This window comes from Symsagittifera roscoffensis, chromosome 5 (assembly GCF_963678635.1).
Source record: "Symsagittifera roscoffensis chromosome 5, txSymRosc1.1, whole genome shotgun sequence".
Taxonomy (NCBI): domain Eukaryota; kingdom Metazoa; phylum Xenacoelomorpha; order Acoela; family Convolutidae; genus Symsagittifera; species Symsagittifera roscoffensis.
This window is the reverse complement of record NC_087066.1, coordinates 12,014,333-12,027,421: the sequence shown is the minus strand read 5'-3', so window position 1 is coordinate 12,027,421 and position 13,089 is coordinate 12,014,333.

Genomic DNA, 13,089 nt, shown 5'->3' with positions numbered 1-13,089 from the left:
GGTTGCTTTCTTGTATCAGTTCTTGATTTTCCGTCGAAGTGCACTCTGTTATTACACTGATTTTCAATTGAGTTCCTAACGCTTGCGTGTCATTTTTGATGCTGTTCCTGAGCAATGGAAGTGCCGACAGTCGGGTTTTCTTCAGCGTTGTCTTTTCCAGTCTAATTTCATCTCTCTTCACTTTCCTCCAGCTTCGAGTTTTGTGCATATCGTGATCTTCTTCAATGCAGCTGAGGCACACAGGTACCGGCTGACCTTGATTGATACCCTTGCAGGCCTCTTCAATACAGACGACCCCACACCCAACCACACCATGATCCAGGCAAGTATCATCTATATTGTTAGAAATGTTCATCGAATCGCTATCATCCATTGAGCTCATTTTTAGTATTCTTTCTCTTTTTTAGAAAAATCATCGATGGAAACTAATTTTCACAGGGAAAACTGGTTGGATTAGCCTCACTACTTTTCATGCAAAGACTGACCCAGAACGATTCTAGAGCAACCGCAATTGAGCAACTGCGCGACCGATATTCCAAAGCAACAGCAAAACAATTGAGCCCCGGTTTTTTTGATATCGTAAAATGCTCTGAAGCGTTTTCATTTACAACTCTCATGTTTAAAACATGGATTATGATATGCTGAAAAAATGCTTCATTTTAAGTTAGAACGTGTATCTATGGTGTGGGAGGGCAAAACAGCGTCGAGTTGGTTTTAACTCGCTCAATTTTGGTCATCTAGTAGGGTAAAAATTGAGGAGTAAAAATTGAGGTTTTTTTATTAAAGCCTTATCGATCATGAAGGTCAAAAAGATGTCTCTGCTTCAAGAAGATCTGGTGTGACCAATTTAGGTTATCACACTAAATTAGGCTAAAAAAAACTGAAAAAAGGAGAGAGAAAAAAAGATTTTTTTTTACATTATCATTTGTGAAATCATCATTGAGTTTTTATTTTATTTTTATCGAAATTTTCAAATAATCAAATTTTTTTCCCGACTCCCCGGGTTGACAAAAAAAAGCTTATCATACAATTTTCATATATGAAAAAAATGCTTATCATACTCTTTCATACAATTTCATAGGGCAAAAGTATGAGTATGAAAATAGCGAAATAAGCTTTTTTTTGATAAATGAAACTGTATGACAAGCATTTTTTATACTATGAAATTGTAAGACAAGCATTTTTTCAATAAATGAAAATCACAAAAAAATTTGGTTTCGAAATTTCGTGTTTCAACCGAAACAGTCACCAAGGATTTTTTGTCATAAGAAAACCCAGAGTGTAACTGGCAGTTACCACGCAGATGAACTGCCTTTGGTGATTTTAGCCATAAAAGTTAATTTTAACTTTTTCACATGGAATTATATACCAAAAAAATAATTTTTTGAATATGGCTAGATAATTTTTAGTTTGAATTTTTCGATGGTTGAGAAAAAAAGGCATGTTTTTCTATAAAGTTATTTTTTTACTTTAGCAATTGAAACAAAAGATAATAATCGTGTTTACAAAAAAAAATTTTTTTATAGGATTATTGGATTTTTTGGGTGAAAAACTAATCCTGGACTACGTTATAAACACAAAAAGTCAAATTTTGCATGCAAATTTTTTTTTCGTGAAATTTAAATTTTAGCACAAAAGCAAGTTTGCAACCAAAAAAGGGATTAAACATTTTTTACCTCAAACTTTTGTTCTTGTTTATGAAAAAAATGGCATATCATACAATTTTCATTTATGAAAACTTTATGATAAGCATTTTTCTGACCGAAATTAAAATTATGTTCTTGATTATCAAAATGCCCTCTATCATAAATGTAAATTTTTTGGCGATACATTAAAATTGTATGACAAGCTTTTTCTATAAAAATTTTAAATTTTAAATCATTTTTTAATGCCCAGAAACTTCTAAAAGAGGCAAATAGACCGAAAATGTTCATTAAAATTTTTTAAAACACTTTTTAAAATTTGTATTTGTACATAAATTATCTTCTATGGACATCAACCCGGGATTTTTTCTTCTAGTTTTTCTAAAAATCGTTCCAGTCGGAAAACCTCATTTCACTTCAAAATCATGTAAAAAGAATAACAGCAACGAAATTGAGCCAAAGCAAAACTAAAACCTGACTAGTTTCAGTGTGTAAGTCATGTGTGTTTTGGTTATAGTACTGTAAAGTTTGTCAGCACCGTGTCAAACTCGGCACAATACAATTTTAAATCTGATTCGAGATGAGAACAGAGATAGAAACCGCGTTTACTGTGTATATACTGACTGATTACTGTTCCTGGACTTTTTAAATTCTGATCATTGCAAAATCTTTTTTCGTCCACAGCCGCATACAAATATGGAATTTGTGATACAAAATATCTCAGCAATCTCATTATGCGTAGTTTTATGTCACCTTATATAATTGAAAATGAAAAGAAGATTTTCTCTAGAACAATTTCGTTGTTACCCTTAGGAGTTGTTGATGAACAATTTCTGATAAGGGACTCAAAACTGCAAAATTAATTCGCAATCCAATCTAACATGTTGGTCTGATTTTTATACCGCCAGCGTAGTGTTTTTATGGATTTTGCTTTTGTTTTACGTTACCTTGTCTTAGTTATAAATTTGATTATAAATTAAAAAATGCTTATTCTACAAGTCTATAACTTCAATTTATTGAAAATTTATCTAACCCGAAATTTGCCCATTTCAGATTAACTAAGATCTATCTCAAAAGAACTCTCACCATCGAAACTGCAGCGCGCGTGCGATTTGAATCCGCATTCATATCATTGCTGGGTACCATCACTATTGATCACTACCGATGGGTATCGTACATGGCTAAGTAAAATTTCCAAAAATCAGGAGAAAAATTGCATTTTTCAGCCGCCGCTCAATTATTTTTTAAATTCAAGTTTAGCATGCAAAAGGTTGTTGCAAGTTTGTTGAAGTATCTTCTAGAAAAACATTTAAAAAAAAATTTAACTATGCTTAGCTATATCCTTTAGAGCAAGTTCAAAAATAAATTTACAGTGTCTTCCTAAACGGGTTTTTCTATGAAGCAGCTATCCTTTCAATAAGTTGGAACATATTTCATTAAATTGGGACATAGTTTCATTACATTGGAACATATTTCATTAAATTGGATTGCTTTTTGATCACGGGTAAAAAATAATCAACCATCGCTTTGTTTCAAAAAAATTTTCCGAAGAAATTCAGAACAAAAATTATTTGAATTTTAATCAATTTTTTATGGGGAGGGTTCTCATGCTTGAGGGTCCGAATGCTTGGAAAATTTCAACCATTCAAAATCGCTAAGCGCTCCTCTTAGCTGAATGCCTTTCTCACGAAATCGAAGTCGATATTAACAGAAAATGTATTAAATCAGTGGAAACTAATCAAAAATATTACAAATTGCGGGCTACAGCCGTAATACTATTCACATAAACATCAAAATTTATGCGTTTAAGTTCATAAGAATTTTTAATTTTTGAAAACTCATCTGCTTATCTAATCGGTCAGTATTAACACTAATGGCGTGGATTTATTTTCTTAGTTTGAGAATTTTGCGATTTACTTTGAATTTTTGAGTACTCAATTCTGATTGGCTGAAAGTAAGCTAAAATTAATTTCAAGCATTCGGTCACTCAAGCATGAGGTATGCCACCCTTTTTTATGATGCACTTAATTTTGAACCCAAAGTATACCATTAAGATGGCTCAATTTATTTGGTTCAAAGTTAAAGAGAGTAACATAGTTAATTGATGTAAACAAAATTACACTAAACAAAGAAAACACTTGAGAAATAAATTGCACTAACAACAAGCCGATAGAGTTTCAAGCAATTTTTCTTTCTCCATATTTTTTAAAAGGCCCGATTTGAGAGACAGAGGTTTGATAAATTCATTTTTGTTCATTGTATCTGTTTCTGTTGATTCAACAAAAAATGTAGCGACCTTTCGATAAACATTAAAAATATATGTGAGCAGAAAGCAATCCAATATAACGAAATATCATCAAAAAATTTAGCGAAATGAGAAAGGATTCATAGAAAACGTGTTTTGAAGCCAATATGTGAATGTCAAATCTCAAAAAGCAATTTTACTGCAGATTTTTGTCTTTCACCCGAACTAGGTTGCTTAAGAACTAACAAGCTCAAAACGACAGTTTTAAAAGTAAATGATAAAATATAGTTCGCGACGACTGACAAAAAAATCATATAATAGATAATTAGGGCTGATTCGAGTCAATAATAAATAGACTCGCAATGTTAGAGCTACGGAATGGAATGATGTATGAAAATTCTGCACCAATTTTTTAGGAGTTGAAATTATAACCTGAAGAAAACATGAAGGAAACTTGCGAAGTCCATGACAACAAATACAGGAATTAACTAACCCTGTTCCAAAAAAAACTAAATTATCTGCTAAATTTTAAAATTATTGCAAGAAGAATTGATGTAGGCTTTGAAAAACGTTCAATATTTCTACACGACGCAAGAACGCCAGAAAAACTTGGAAAATAAAAAGCGAACTTTTTAAAACAGTTGCATGAAATGAAAGTTATGTCCAATGAGATAAAAACAACTTTGTTCGTGCATTAACTGAATAAAAAAATCAATTGACCGTAGAACTTAAGTCGAGAGATGAAACAGCACGCTGGATTATTTAACCGCAATATTTAAGACAGTGAGAGGCGAGTTTTGTCTACCAATTTTGATTTATTGAAGGACTAGAATGTTTGTGTTTCAATTATTTTGCACAGACTTGGTACCTTCTCATTCTCATGTTCATACTGGTGCGTAATTGAAGACAAAAACTAAAAACTTTTTTTTTCTGAAATCTGCCCAAAACTTTTCCTTTCGTGAATTTTTTTGAGTTTTTTGGCTTTCCAACTAGTCCAAAATGTTTCAACATGTCGGTAAATATGATCGGATGCACTAAAACTTTTCGGATTTGGAAACTAAATATTCATATTGACTTTAATTTCCAGAGTGATTCACTTTGGATTAGGCTCAATGTTTGGATCATAGGAAACCTATGAGACGAAGCTTTATTAAATTATATTTACTTCTGAGATTTTTCAGGGGTGATTACTAGATCAAACTCTTTGCAATTTACTGACGGTATTTGTTATTGAGAGCTGGTTCTGGACTGATAAAGTCGAAATAATGCCTCTCGTTAGAAACGTTGACTTTCATTACTTTGGGAGTTATCGGTTGTGCTTGATCGACTCAAAATATCTCATCAGCGGCAACTACCTGCTGCAAAAGTTATAAATCGGTATCCTAAAAGCTTAGGAGTTTACTTTGATTGGAAAGTTCTAAGCTTGGTGCGACTAGCCTTGACATTTGCCTTGAATTAGTTTTCTTAGCTTCCATCAATGGTTTCCAAGTTGAGCATCTGGTGGACTGAAAATTGAAGATGCGATAGAAAGATTGTTCTATATTTCAATTTCTGCAGTTAAAAGTGGGTGTTTGATATGATACAGGCAGGGACCAATACGGGGGTATCTAAGATTGGGAGCTCTACACTTTGGCTTTTCATGTGGTTTTTTGATTCTGCAGGTACAAGTGGGTGTTTAATATGATACAATCAGGGACTCATACGGCGGTATCAAAATTAGGGAAATCCACATTTTTTTTCCGGTACAGTTTTGTTATAGTTATTGTTTTGTAAATTGCTGAAGCGTGGATGGCGTTTCCGAGGTCTGAGTATAAGGGCTATTCGAATCTGAATATCTTGAAGCTAACAAGCACCAGATGTTGTTTTTGATGTTAGTAGTATAGATGTACGACACTGGAATCAGGGGCGGGAAAAGGGGGTGATCCCTACAGAAATCAATGGGTTTATATGATCCCTTACGATCCCTAAAAAATATTCTTGCCTAATGATTCCTATGTAAAATTAATGATCCCTAATGATCCCTATCTAAAAGTTTTGTACCTATGATCCCTATGTCAAACTAATGATCTTAGAAGATCTCTATGTGAAATTTTTATACCTAAGGTCTCTATGAGAAGATTGTGTTGGTTGAAAACAAATCGTTCAATGCATTGAGTAAATATGTTCTCCTATTCGCCACCATTACCTCGGCAAGCTATGTGGTATTCCAATTGAACTAAAACAGTGCAATGCGTTTTGCTGTTGAAAAACTTTGCGATTTGGTTCTTTCTCTGTTTTTACAAAATCTATGGTTTGGTGAAAATAGTTATGAAATGAAATTGTTGAATTATACAAACAATCTCCCAAAACAAGTGTCAGTTGAAGGCACTAAAAACAGTTTAGGGTCAATTCTGATATGAAATTTCTCAAAACCACTCCAGATAAAACGAGTTAACACCATACCAAAAATGGATTAAAGTAACCCACCATTACTTAACTGTGAAGAAGATTGGATACCTTTACCTTACTAACAAAAAACATACAGGGGTATCGAATATAGTGAACTCCACATTTTTGTTTTTCATTCGTTTTTTTTTTATTTTGCAGTTACAAGTGGTTGTTTGATATGATACAATCACCGACTCATACGGAGGCATCGATGATTGGGAGCTCCACATTATACTTTGATAAAATTTTGTTATTGTTCTTTTTTGATAAATTGCGGAAGCGTGGTTGGCGTTTCCGAGATCTGAGTATAAGGGCTATTCAAATCGGGATGTCTTGAAGCTAACAAGCACCAGATGTTGTTTTTGATGCTAGTAGTATAGATATACGACACTGGGATCGGGGGCGGGAAGGGAGTTGATCCCTACAGTGCTCATCTGGTATAGTTGATCGCTAATGATCCCTATGTAATATTTTTTTGCCTAAAGATCCCTCTGTAAGTTATTTTGTACTCCGAATGATTTAAAACTGGCAATTAATGTTTCTACAATTTTTTTGGTCTTGTTGAAAATAGTTATGAAATGAAATGGTTGAAATCTACGCAAAAATTTTAAAAACAAGTTTCGACACTGGGATCGGGGGGGTGGGGGGGAGGGCTGATCTTTAAGTTGATCATTGTGTAGAGTCAGGTGTAGTTAGTTCACATAGTCAAAATCAAATTAAATAGGTAAAATAATTTGAAAAGATGAAATAAACAACAAACAACAATTATTTACAGAAAATTTTGATCAAAAAGCTGTCAAACAGCCGAAGAGTTTTGAAGTTTCTCTATGGAACGCGGAGCTGGACGACTTTTCATCGCTGGTGGTTGTTGAGGAGTGGTGTTTTGAGGCGTCCTCGTTTCTGAGAAGCTTTCATATTCATCTAGTGTGATGGGATTTTCGACTGATCTCATCTCCTCCTTCTAGGGAAAGAGGAAATCTTTCACTGGTTGATCCACATTTGTAGAGTCAAAATTCTCGCGGAAGTTTATTTGCACATGCTCAGACACTTCCTCCATCATTTGCATTAACCCAAATTGGCTCTCTGTGATGAGTAATTGCAACATATGATGTTCATTGTAACCCTTCGCATCACTTCCACCATGAGCCAGACTTGGATTGGGATGTCTAGTTGGGCAAAAAATTGTCCGGAGACTGTTTCACGCGCTTTGATTTGAACTAGATCATTAGAACAGAATATATGAGGTTGCTGTTTTGCACTGAGAAGATCATTTTGTGTAATAACTTATGTAAAAGCTACAGAGTAAAAACAAGAATTATGACTGATTTAGAGCTGAGAGAGGAAGTAGTTGACAATAGTTAATTTGGAAACAAAAAAAATTTTCGTGAAGCGTGATTGGTGCCTTCACATTGAATGTGAGAGTTTAACCTATCAGATTTGAATAACCTTTTTTGGTTTGTAATTGCGTCCAATCAGTTCTTTTTTCCGAATTTTTGTTTAAAAAAAGTCGTGTCCCATCAGAAATGAAGTTCCATTTTGGAATTCTAACACATTGTCGTTTCCAATCACAAAAAGTGTTACTTTCAATTATGGTGCCGTATCCGATAAGAAGACTCTTTCAAGGACTTAAATCTTCCAAAGAATCAAAAATATACACGAATTCATTGCAACAGTAAATGAGCATACATTGTTTGCTGTAAAAATAAGAAAGTTTTCCGGTATAAATAACAAAAGAAAGATCTTAATACAAGTAGCTTTTCTGTCAGTTTTTTCATTAAATATATTGAGTTTTTTGTATTTAATCAACGAGAACTTGCTGGTTTTTGAGTAGATAACTAAGTCCTCACATTTTGTCGTAAATTTGAGAGGATAGCTCGGAGTTGAAGAAAAGTAAATCTCTGAAAATCTGATTCCAAAGCTGATCATGCAGGATTTTTAAATTTGAAAATCTTTAAACAAATGAAGAAATAAAGAGTTTGCTGGGGAGTTTTCACAAATTCGGGTATCGGGTGGGAGATAAAAGGAGTTTTTGATATTTTACTGTACGATATATTACCGTTTGATAAATTACCAATTGAATAAATTCAAGTTTTCCAGAAAATAAAATTTTTTTCCTAGTCAGGTGTAACTCAGCTGTAAATTTGAAGCTTTGTTACGCATTATGTGGATCAAAAATAAACTCTTTGATTGATTAAAACTACCTAAATAGACCTTTACTCAATCGGGGAACTCTATTTTGGACAAAATAAAGGTTCAAATAGATAGGAAAAAAATACGAGTCAACGTCTATTCCATCAATTAGAAAATCAAGTGGACTTTTTTTTGTTTAGTACCTCGAGGCAATTCAAGTGTTTTTTCATAGATATTTTTCAATTAATGAAGGAAATCAATTGTTAAATCAGTTGCGAGAATGGTCAGTTCTAATTGGTCGAAATCGAAAGTGAATTTGGTTGGTTAATTTTCTTTAAGCGACAGCAAACAGATTAATTTCATATTGAGTTCCTTTTACTCTGTTGAAAAAAAAATGTTCTATACAGTGTATAACTCCTCAAAAAACTCAAAGTAAATATAAATCACTTATCAATATCTTAGGGCTTTTCAGTTCTCCCTCTTTGATATTTACCAAGTACTGATTGCTTGAATTTTTTAAAAATAAAATGTCCCATTTCTTAGATGCCGTCATTGAATGGAAACGAGAAAGTGCAGTATAGGGACTGTGGAAACATGTATATACGTCAAAACGCAGCTCGACACCGGAAAAAAGGTTCTAAATGAGTTTTTCTGGTCCTGGTTGTAGGTATTTCAAAAGAAATGAACTATCAAGTGGCCATGAAGCATGCTCCATCATTTTCCAAACAATCAACAATTTTCTCGTCATGTGAGAAAGACTTTCCGAGTTGCTTTTCTCTCCAACAAAATCGGAAAAAAGAATTTGGAGCAAAACATTGGAAACCAAGTGATACGGTGGCAGACTTGAACAAGATTTTGAAGGAGGAGGGGGATGATGGAGAGAAACTCCAAGAAGAGTTGATGGCTTTTCAACCTTTTCCGGTTGATAAAGAAAAAAATGGGAGACATAAGGTTTTTAACTTTTAAAAGTCAAGTTTAGATCATAAAATTATCAACGAGAATCTTGAAAAAATCTCCAACAAGCTCGACTCAGCTGCAAAAGTTATTTTGCCGAAATGTGGAAACCGGTGAAATTTGATACTACTCTGCGCACAAAAAAACAATACTTAGTTTGAAAAGTCTGATTTACTGTCTACTAAAGCTCACTTGATAGCCAACCCAGAAAAAGTAGGTAAAAATGATATCGTGAAGCAATGCTCTCAAGAACGTCAGAACCGAAAGTGGAGATTCAAATTGATAACAAACGTTGCTGCTCTTGCCGCATTACTGAAACATATTCCAATGGAAGGCCCAGACTCTGTTCTACCCGAACCTTTACTACGACATATGTAAGTCAATTGTCTTTTGTCTAACAAAGAAAAGCAACCATACGAAGATCATCTGTGTCTTTTACGTATGTTAACAACGTATTTGCGTTGCCATAGTAACCTCGACGCTCCTACATCTCAGCTGTTTACAGAGATTATATCAAAATCTGGATAAGATCCTGAGAAGTTTCGTGGAGTTGCCATCGATGATTTACCTCTTGTCGTGAGGAATAGTTCAACGCAACAAGTTCATATAAAATTCTGAAATTCAGGAAGTTGAATATGGTGAGAATTAGCTAGGCGAAGTTTTGGAAAATTTAATAAAACCGTGAAGTTGCTAAGACTCGACAATCATAACTTTTATACGAATGATATTGATTCTTTCTTAAAAGTTTTCAATGTCCTAGCTGTGGCACTTTCTTCCACAAATCAGATCACGTCAACAAACTTCTTATCATAAGTAAAGATAGAGAGCAGCAGATTAACCCAAAAACGAGTACACTTTCCGGGAAAAAATTTTCGAGAAACTGAACGGATTCAACATTCCTTACACTGAAAATCAGGAACTATTCAGCAATGTAGCAATCTTTGACTTCGAATCACATCCTCAGACAAACTGAAAGCAATCGCGACAACTATTTGGATTGGAAAACATGTCCCAATTTTTGTCTCAATATCTTCAAATTTGGAAGATGATACAATTTTTTTGGGTAAAAATGATCGAGAAATCCAATTAACTGCTTTTTGGTTTCCAAATTTGAACTTCTAACTGAAAAAAGCAAGCTAAAAGTTAGAACATTATTTTCTGAAACCGAAAACACTGTTAACGACGAGTCAAAAATTTTTTTGATAAACTTAATGGAAAAAATTATACTGAAAGAACAGAAGTCTTCAAGTATGAAGACGAATATGTTGAAGATGGAGATTAGAATGACATGCCGACACATTTCTTGAGATTTAAAAAAATCAACTGATTGGCTTGGAAATGCATTAAGAGCGGTATGTTAAAACCTTATCTGTGTTCGGATTCGATAGTGGCAGATACGATCTGAACATTATCAATGCGTTCTTCATCTCGTACTTTAAATGTGTTAAAGAAAACGAACCAACAGTCATTAAAAAGGCAAAAAATTACATATCCTTCAATTTGGGAGATGTACACTTTCTCGATATAACAAAGTTTGTGTGAGGAGCAGCAGTGTTGGATTCATTTGAAACCAAATTTTTTCCCCCTTAGGAATGGTTTAACAGCCCAGACCAGCTTGACTGTACGGAATTGCTTCCATATGAAGCTTTTTTCGGCGAAACCTCTCAAAAAAAATTTCAACGATTACTAAAAACTGGTTAATTGAGGACTTGATCAACAAAATGCGCTGAAAAAGCTACGTATTCAATCAGTTCCACCATCAGGTTTCGAAAATTACTTTTATTTGAATTGCATCTGGGAATAAAAGAACATGAACACTTTCAAAGACTGCATACGACGGTATAACATCCAAGATGACGTTCCTACTCTTCAAGCTATGCAAAAAGTGATACAGTTTTACCATGATGGGGGAATTTACATTATGAAACTGGAATGCACACGTCCAAATGTTGCATATCTCTGCTTACACAAATCAACATATCACAAATTCTACCCGTTCTTTGAAGGAGATAAAGATTTATGTGAGAAAGCTAGAGAAGAAATGAATGGTGGTACATCAATAGGTTTCACGCCAAAAGCTGTTGTCGATCAAACCTTTTTTTCGTAACTCGTCAAATGTTTGCAAGAAAATAGTTGAAGTTGACGCAAGCCAACTATATCCATTCTCAATGAGCCAAGAGATACCTACAGGACTTTAGACAAGATGATTCTGAAAGTGATCGGCTCAAACCTAGAAATAACTTAACCCGAAAATTTGAGAATATGGTTATGTCCTTCGGAGTTGTTACACAATTGTAAAATAGAAGAAAATTGACTGTTTCCATGTTGATGGGTACTGCGATCACAGTAAAACAGCAATTGAAGCAATGGTTTGCTACTATCACTTCTGCTCCTGCCAAACAACACGTCCTCTTTTTGTCAGACCAAAATATTGAAAGAGGAAATAAGAAGTGTGAAATGGATGAGTTGAGACGAGGGTATATATAAAATAGAAAGGTTACAAATATCAGGAAATGTGGGAGTGTGATTATTGGGAGGAATTTAAAACAGATTTTTCAGTCAAAAATTATGTCAAGACAATTTTTTAACAAACAACCCATGTCTACTGATTTTTACTTAAAAACATAAAGAACGGATATGTCCAATACAATTTACTAGTTGCCGACGAGTTGAAATCCAAGTTTTTGAATTTTTTTTCATTTTCTAAAAAGATTGACGTCTGCCGTAACGATTTTCCAGAATACACGAAAAATTATGCCGCAGAAAATGTTAATTTCTAGTTCTAAGTTGGAAAATGGTAATAACATTACTCCACTTCTTAACTTCTATCTTGGACTTTGACTTCAATGCACATAAATTTATCGATTTGTTGAGTACACGCCTAAAAATGCTTCAAAAAGGCTGTTAAATCTGTTGCTGATGTTCGGCGTAAAGGAGACAAGAATCCACACTCGGCGTTGAAAAGACGCACAAAGCAATAATTGAGAAATTTTTTAAGCGATTGAATATTGTGAAAAAAGGCTTTTATGAAGTAAAACCTTTGAAGTCAAATATTGAACAGAGAACCAATAACTGTAGAATTTTTCATTCTTCAATATGCCAAAATTGATTGTTGCAGTTATACTACAATTTCTTCCACAAGTTTGCGATGAGAATAAAATCGAGAAACTGGAGATGGATACGGACGTTTTGTATTTAGCATTAGCAGAATATAACCTGGACGATTGTAAATTATCTGAGAAGAAAGCTCAGTGGACACAAATTCGTCGACATACGTATAGAGACGACTTTATAGCTGATGAAAAGAAGAAATAATTCCCACGTACATGCTGCGCTGTTCATAAATAGCATGATAAACGAGAATCCATATTACTCAAAGAAGAATTTCGCTGTACTGAAATGTTGTGCCTGTGCAGTAAGACGTTTTGCTGCTATTATAGTAAGAACCACAAAATCAAATTTAGTAGCAGAAGATACTCGGGATGTGCCACTGTCTAAATACAAGCAAGTTTCTGATGAAGCTATAAATTTGAACTCGACGAATCACGGATTCAAAACTTCCAACCGTCGGAATTTATAAACAAACTAAAAAAAGACTCTGTTACTTTTACACGAAAAGGGGAGTACTCAATTATGAATTACATACTTAGCCATTAACTTATAAAATTAACGTGAAAATTGTAACGAAAT